Genomic DNA, 7,743 nt, shown 5'->3' with positions numbered 1-7,743 from the left:
GTCAGGTGACCACCGTGAGCCCCAACCCTTAAATTCCTTGGGAATTTTGAAAGTCCCCTTCCTTGGTGACGTGTGCAGTGGTCTCGGCGCCTCGTTCCAGGTGACCATGCCTCCTCCATGCACCAGGGGATCCCTGCTTGGAGCAATGCCGAGCTGCGGGACCTCATCAGCATTTGGGGAGAGGAAGCTGTCCAGTCCCAGCTGCGCTCCAGCCATAGGAATTATGATACCTACAGACAGACTTCATAATGCATGACAGAAAGGGGCCATGACCGGGACACACTGCAGTGCAGGGTCAAGGTGAAGGAGCTGCGGAACGCCTACCACAAGGCGCGGGAGGCAAACCATCGCTCTGGTGCTGCGCCCATGAGCTGCTGGTTCTACAAAGAGCTGGACGCGATACTCGGTGGCGACTCCACCTCCACTGCAAAGGCCATTATGGATACTTCAGTAGCTCGTGTGCCAGTCGAGAGTGGACTAAGCCAGGAGGAGGAAATCTTGGATGAGGATGTAGAGGGGGACCCAGAGGCAGAGGATGACTCGGAGGTCAGAGGTGCATGCGGCCAGGAGCTCTTCTCTACCCCAGAGGAGGCTAGCCAGTCACAGCTGTCGGAGCTTGGCGAAGCACAAACAGGAGAGGAGGCCCCTGATAAGTTGCTTTGATTTTGGGAATCGCTGAAGCAAGTTGTTGGAGGCAGGAAGCAGGCTTGTGTCTGTATGATGTGTGTACCACCACATGCCTAGTCTGAGCAGTGGAACAGGTTGTTGATAGACTCCCTCACTTCATGGGAATCTGCCTCAGAGATCTCCCAGAAACTCTCATGGAGATACTGAGCAATCCGCTGCCTCAGATTCTTTGGCAGAGCTGCTTTGTTTCTTGCCCCATTAAGGGTAACTTTCCCGTGCCACTCTGCCATTCCCTGGGGGGAGGCCATTGTTGCACACAAGTGAGCCGCAAAAGGACCAGGGTGGAAGCCGCAGTCTTAGGAGAAGACCATCCCTTGATTCCCTGCTCACCCTCAGCAGCAAGATGTCTTCCATAATGAACCCAGCCTGTGCAAAATGTGCAGACAGTAATGATTACAAGCCCCCCCACACACACACACACAGTGCTGCCTCTCCCCAAGAGCCACGTGCCCAGTGTACAGTACGGTCCTGGAACACTGATTTCCCCTGGTCCTGTGGTTACTCACCATTTTGGGGATCTTGTGACTCACGTGTTCTTGCCCGGGGTCAGCCAGTTAGTGACAGGTATATGAATAGTGGCTGTGTTTTAAATCACTGAATCAGTGGTCTGTGTGTTGCAAACAATACTGCTTTTGTAAAATGTTGCATTGTGGCTTCACAGATATGACCTTGGGAGCCCAGCCTCCCTCTGTTATTGTGGGCTGAACGGCTGCACAGAATTAGAAAGCGGCCACGAAGAACTAAAGAGGACTTTCTGCATGATGTCATGATGCACTCCGTGGCCAAAAAACAAGAATTGAAGGAGTGGCAGGACAGCAAGAAGAGGGACTGAAAGGAGAACATGGTGCTGCAGAACGAAGCCATGGAGCGGCTCTTAAACGTTATGGAGCACCAAGCGGACATGCTCCAGCTGTGCTCCTAGCACTGCAAACCAAGCAGCTCCGCGCCCACCCTCCCCTGCAGCCGCTGTAGCAAAACACTTTCCCATGTGCCCCCCAGACACCACTAACACACTCTTGTCAACCTCCTGGCTCCAGTCTGTACCCGCTACGTTCCACTCCTGCCTCATCACAGTCCAGTACCCGCTGCACTCAACACCTGTCCGTCTGCAGTTTAGCCCTGCTGAAGTACAGTACCCGCTGCACTGTATTCCAAAGGACAAGGTTGCAGATGATACCTGGACATACACAAATCTTTAACTGTCCCCCGGGACCCCACCTCCTCCTGGGACCCTCCCTTTCCCTATCCTCCACAGTGCTGATGTATTTTTTTGTTTGTCTCTCTCCTCCGGTTGTTTTTTAATAAAAGAATTGTGTTGGTTGGAAAGCACTCTTTATTCCATTAATTGAAAGCAAACAGAGCCCTGCAAAGCAACAGGCAGTTTTATTAAACCTTCACAGTGCATCGTCTGCACCAATCACAATCACCTCCTAGCATTATAAGGACTGCACTCCTGAGCATAGCAACCAATATTAGTGGCTTTCAGCTTCAAATTGCCGTCTCAAGGCATCACTGATCCTTATGGCCCCACGCTGCGCCCCTCTAATAGCCATGGTCTCTGGCTGTTCAAATTCAGCCTCCAGGCGCAGACACTCAGCGGTCCAGTCCTGAGTGAAGCTTTCACCCTTACCTTCACAAATATTATGGAGCGTACAGCACGCGGCTATAAGTATAGGAATATTGTCAGCCTCCCATATAGGCAGCACCAGTGGGCCTTTAAATGGCCAGAAGCACACTCAACAGTCATTCTGCACTTGCTCGGCCTATTGTTGAACCGCTCCTTGCTGCTGTCAAGTTGCCCTGTGTATGGCTTCATAAGCCACGACATTTTTCACTAGGAGGGTGGTGAAACACTGGAATACGTTACCTAGGGAGGTGGTGGAATCTCCTTCCTTAGAAGTTTTTAAGGACAGGCTTGACAAAGCCCTGGCTGGGATGATTTAGTTGAGGATTGGTCCTGTTTGAGCAGGGGGTTGGACTAGATGACCTGAGGTCCCTTCCAACCCTGATATTCTATGATTCTATGATTAAGGGGTAGGTGGGGTCTTCCAGGATCACAATGGGCATTTTGACTTCCCCTACGGTGATCTTCTGGTCCAGGAAGAAGGTCCCTGTTTGCAGCTTCCTGAACAGGCCAGTGTTCCAAAAGATGGATGTGTCATGCACCTTTCCAGACCAGCCTGCGTTAATGTCCGTGAAATGCCCACGGTGATCCACAAGCACTTGGAGAACCATTGAGAAATACCTGTTCCGATTAATGTACTCGGTGGCTAGGTGGTCTGGTGCCAGAATTAGAGTGTGTGTGTGCCATCTATCGCCCCTCTGCAGTTAGGGAAGTCCATTTGTGCAAAGCCATCCACAATGTCAAGCACGTTGCCCAGAGTCACGGTCTTTTGGAGCAGGATGCGATTAATGGCCCTGCACACTTCCATCAACACGAGTGCAACGGTGGACTTTCCCACTCTGTACTGGTTAGCAACCGATCGGTAGCAATCTGGAGTAGCCAGCTTCAACAGTTCAATCGCCACGTGCTTCTCCAACAACAGGGCAGCTCTCAATCTCGTGTCCTTGCACCACAGGACTGGGGCGAGCTAATCACACAGTCCCATGAACGTGGCTTTCCTCATCCGAAAGTTCTGCAGGCACTGCTCATCATCCCAGACACGCATGACGATGGGATCCCACCACTCGCTGCTTGTTTCCTGAGCCCAAAAGCAGCCTTTCACTGTGATCAGCACCTCCGTGCATGCAACAAGCAATCTCATGTCGTAGCTACTACGCATGGCAAGATCAGTGTTGCACTCCTCTTGCCTTTGTAGTTTAAGGAATAACTCCACTGCCACTCGTGACGTGTTAGAGAGAGCGAGCAGCATATTGGTCAACAGTGCGGGATCCGTTCCTGCAGACCGAAGAGGCAGAGCGCACAGTACACAAACGGCTGAAAGTTGGCGCCAAATGCGGACGGAAGCACAGGGATTGCTGGGATGCGAAGTGATGCATCACAGGGCATTGGGACAGGACCCACGATGCCCCACGACCCCTCCGCCTTCCCACAACTCTTAGCCGCAGAAGAGGAAGAGGTGCTCTGTGGGATAGCTGCCCAGAGTGCACTGCTCCGAATACCGCTGCAAGTGCCGCAAGCGTGAACGCGCTATTGCGCAGGCAGCTGACCGCGTGAACACACAGCAGCAGTTTCCCTTCAGCGCTCTCTGAGCGGCGCTGTAGCTCTGCCAGTGTAGACATGCCCTAAGGGTAGTAGGGAGGGACAAACCCTGTAACCACTGGCAGTATTGTTCAGCTCATTTAACTGCTGATGCTATTTAGTATACCAGTGTTTCTTCTCTACCACTACAGAACTCAATTAATTGCTCTTCTATTTATCTAATTTTTAGATAAGTGAAGGCTGAAAATACTGGCTGGAGCCATGCACAGTGCACGTGTTTTGCTACACCAGATTGGGATCCATGGGCCACACGTGATCCATAGAGACTTGGCTAGTCTTCTGTTGCTGGCTCTCCTTCTTCCTCCTGCTAAAATTCATTAAAAGAAGCTAAACATACATTAAATTTTACATAGGCTGTAGTTGCCTCGGGGCTGATGTATGATACCAAATGAAGGGAAAGAGGTCACTGAGACAAATATTTCTATTCAGACATGGTCCACTCTAGGAAAAAGTTTGAGAACCCCTTCCTGAACAGCTCTACAAAGCGTCTCCGGCCTGCTCCGCAGCTGTCTGCAGTTCCACTATTCATCCTCTTCTAAGGGCAGAGCTGTAATTGCCCACAGTTGCCTATTTTGGCTTTGTAATGTGGATAAATGCCCATGAAAGTCTAGATAGAGGCCATCAAAATCATTTTCATTGTGACCTAATTTGAGCTCAGATCTCCAGAGGGTGAAATAGCGGTGGATTCATTCACTGATTTGCCCCTGCATTTCCTCACAATTCAATCAGTCCACTTTACGGTTCCAGAAGATTTAATTAAGAACAAGCTTGTTCATTTGTTTTAATGTAATAACTGCTTTCTGTATTTTCCCTTGACTGTGAACATTAAAGTTGTTATTGTCTGTTGTATGTAACAATGATAGTAAAAGTAGAGCCATCTTACTTACAGTGTGTGTGACCCAAATCCCGTAACGCCTACTTACAAAGTAGTCATTACTCACATGTTTTCCCAACGATTTCAGTGGATGTGCTTGGGATGAGCAAGGTCTGCAGAGTGGTTTGAATACAGTGGTCAAATTGAGCCTTTACTGTCATTCAGAAATTTGAATCTAAGCTGGTTTCTTTACAGAACTAAAAGGTGGGGCTGGAAAACACTGGTGGTTAAAATGTAATAGACTGCAAATTATTAGTTATGTTGATCTGGTTTACAGTAATAAATGTCTAACAATTTTATCTAAGTTGGTTCCTGCAGTATTCATAATAGCAGAGCTGGTTCCCTTCCCAACTACATCTATAAACTCATCATTCTAATCTGTCTGGTAAAATAAATTGTTTAAATCGTGTAATGTGTACTTTTTCATTGCATCTACTGGTCTTTCCCATGAATATATTTATCCGCTATATTCCTTAGTAAATATATCAGTTTTTGCAGGAAAGTCTAATTATGTACCTGTTTTAAAGGTTCTGGACTTTAATCTAATGGGTCTTTCCCATCTCCAATAACTATAATCCTATGATCCTAAATACAACAAGACTTCTGGGTCCAAAATCATTTGAATATCCAATGTTCATTTTATCTGAATTTGCTTCTATTGCTACCTCCTTCAAATCCCTCAATTTTTAAAGACATATGCATGAATGTTTATTTCCCCATGTCTATTCCCCACCCCCCACTGTTCCCCTCACGTTCTTGTCAACTGCTGGAAATGGCCCACCTTGATTATCACTACAAAAGGTTCCCCCCTCCTCCCCCCCGCTCTCCTGCTGGTAATAGCTCACCTTACCTGATCACTCTCGTTACAGTGTGTATGGTAACACCCATTGTTTCATGTTTTCTGTGTATATAAAATCTCCCCACTGTATTTTCCACTACGTGCATCCAATGAAGTGAGCTATAGCTCATGAAAGCTTATGCTCAAATAAATGTGTTAGTCTCTAAGGTGCCACAAGTACTCCTTTTCTATATGCATGAATGACTACCTATCACACCAGCAGATTATCTATCACACCAGCAGATTTGAAATACCTGAACTCCCTAGAGCCACAGGTTAAAATCCTGTCAAACATAGTTAACCACGTTGCTTACTATATGTAGGTCTTTCACATGGGATCAGAAAAACCAAGACCGTATGTGGACAATAAAATTATCCTGATACTTTTCATAAGAGCAGGAATTTGCTACTGTGTCCTTCCCCTGCCGCCTCCTCATTCACAGTGTTGAGCACCGGTTGGCAGCATCCTCCACCACAGAGGTAGCTACATTTTAATGGTGTTGTATGGTTGTAGTTTGGAATCCTTTGGGATGAAAGGCTTTAACACAACGATAAAATATTAGAGGCTGAATTATGTCCTCTGTCTGCATAGGTATAAGGAACAAAAACAATTGTGGCAGAAGGGGAGGCTTCTCCAGGGCCAGCGCTCTATCTGGAAGACAAAGGGGTTCTGTGGTGTGAGAGTTTCATAATGTGAGGGATGGTGGGGTTCTCTCTAGTCTAAGGCATTGTTCCTCCACCAAATCTATGGGGATTCCTCATCTAAGTTAATGCTGAGTCCTCTCTCAGGCCAATGGAGCTGAAGCAGAACCAATTCACAGAGCTACTCCAGCAGATTTGCTGGAATAGTCTCCCCAGTCATACAACATTCCCCAAGTAGGATGGTGGGACTGGAAAATTCACACAGTCCTCTGGCCTCTACCCTCAGTCCATTCCTGCCCTGCCACCAGACATCCTTTGAACGCTTCACCCAGGGAGCTGCTGTGGATCTGGGTCACATCACTGCCTAGCCAACAAATCCTGGCCCCTGCCCCTTTGTGTAGCAGAACTGCATTGTTTCTGCTATCAGGGGGCCTTGCACACTCAGAGGTGGGGGCAGGATTTTCTCCTCAGTGAACTAATGCAATAAAATAGGCATAAGAAATGCATCCTGCCATGCATTTTGTTAATGTATTTTGACAATGACAGTTTCATATTAATTACTTCTAAGATTTCACAACATAGTAAATGTGTGGTAACAGATTGCATAAAAAGCACAGAGTTTCAGTAAATGCGAATCTCACAAAAGCATTCACACATTAAATGTTTGCTGAGAGCTGGGGAGAGACCATCAATATTATGTGTGGATTGAGCAGCATGTAGATTTGTGAAATGCAGATTAAGGAGGGTTAACTCTGTGGTCAGTAGTCTAAGTGTCCCTTTAGTCAGCCTAAATTTTTGACTTACATTAAACTATTATAGTCTGCTTGGAAGTGAAAATATACTTCATATCCTAGTTCTAGGAAGCTTTGCTAAGGGCCCAATGCATACCCAATATTCTCCTTTAAGACCAGGATCAGGATTGGGCCCTGAAAGTTGTTCTCTTCATACCTACAGCCTCATTTTGAAATAACAAGCTTTGCCTATTTTGAAAAATAAGTCAATGTTGTAATAATTAGTACTCATTAAAACAAAGCACTCTCTCTAGTGTCTTTCACACTAGGTCTTACCTGTAAAGATAGTAGGTTTCAACACACAGGATAATTTTGAAATAGAAGTGCGATTGTGAAGTTGATATTGTCCCTTTAAAGTGTATGAATAAAAGATCTGGAACTTTCTAAAATACATTTTTGTGAATGTTCCTGTAATTGAAAGAAAATAGCTAATGCACAATTAGAGCCGAGCGAATAATGTGGTGGGGAGAGGAGGGAAAGGTGTATATTTTTCAAATACAATTGAATCACATATTTGAATTTGTGACTTCTGTATTTGTGAATTTAATTTTCACTATAGTGGCACAACTATTTGCAAAAAGAGCTTAATTTAACTCTCACTCAAGTCATGGGGATAATTTGAAGTCAGTGGGACTAGGTACATGCTTAAAGTTAATTCCATACATAAGTGCTTTACTGGATTGGGGCC

The sequence above is a fragment of the Natator depressus genome, chromosome 7 (genome assembly GCF_965152275.1).
Source record: "Natator depressus isolate rNatDep1 chromosome 7, rNatDep2.hap1, whole genome shotgun sequence".
Taxonomy (NCBI): domain Eukaryota; kingdom Metazoa; phylum Chordata; order Testudines; family Cheloniidae; genus Natator; species Natator depressus.
This window is presented reverse-complemented; position numbering follows the sequence as displayed.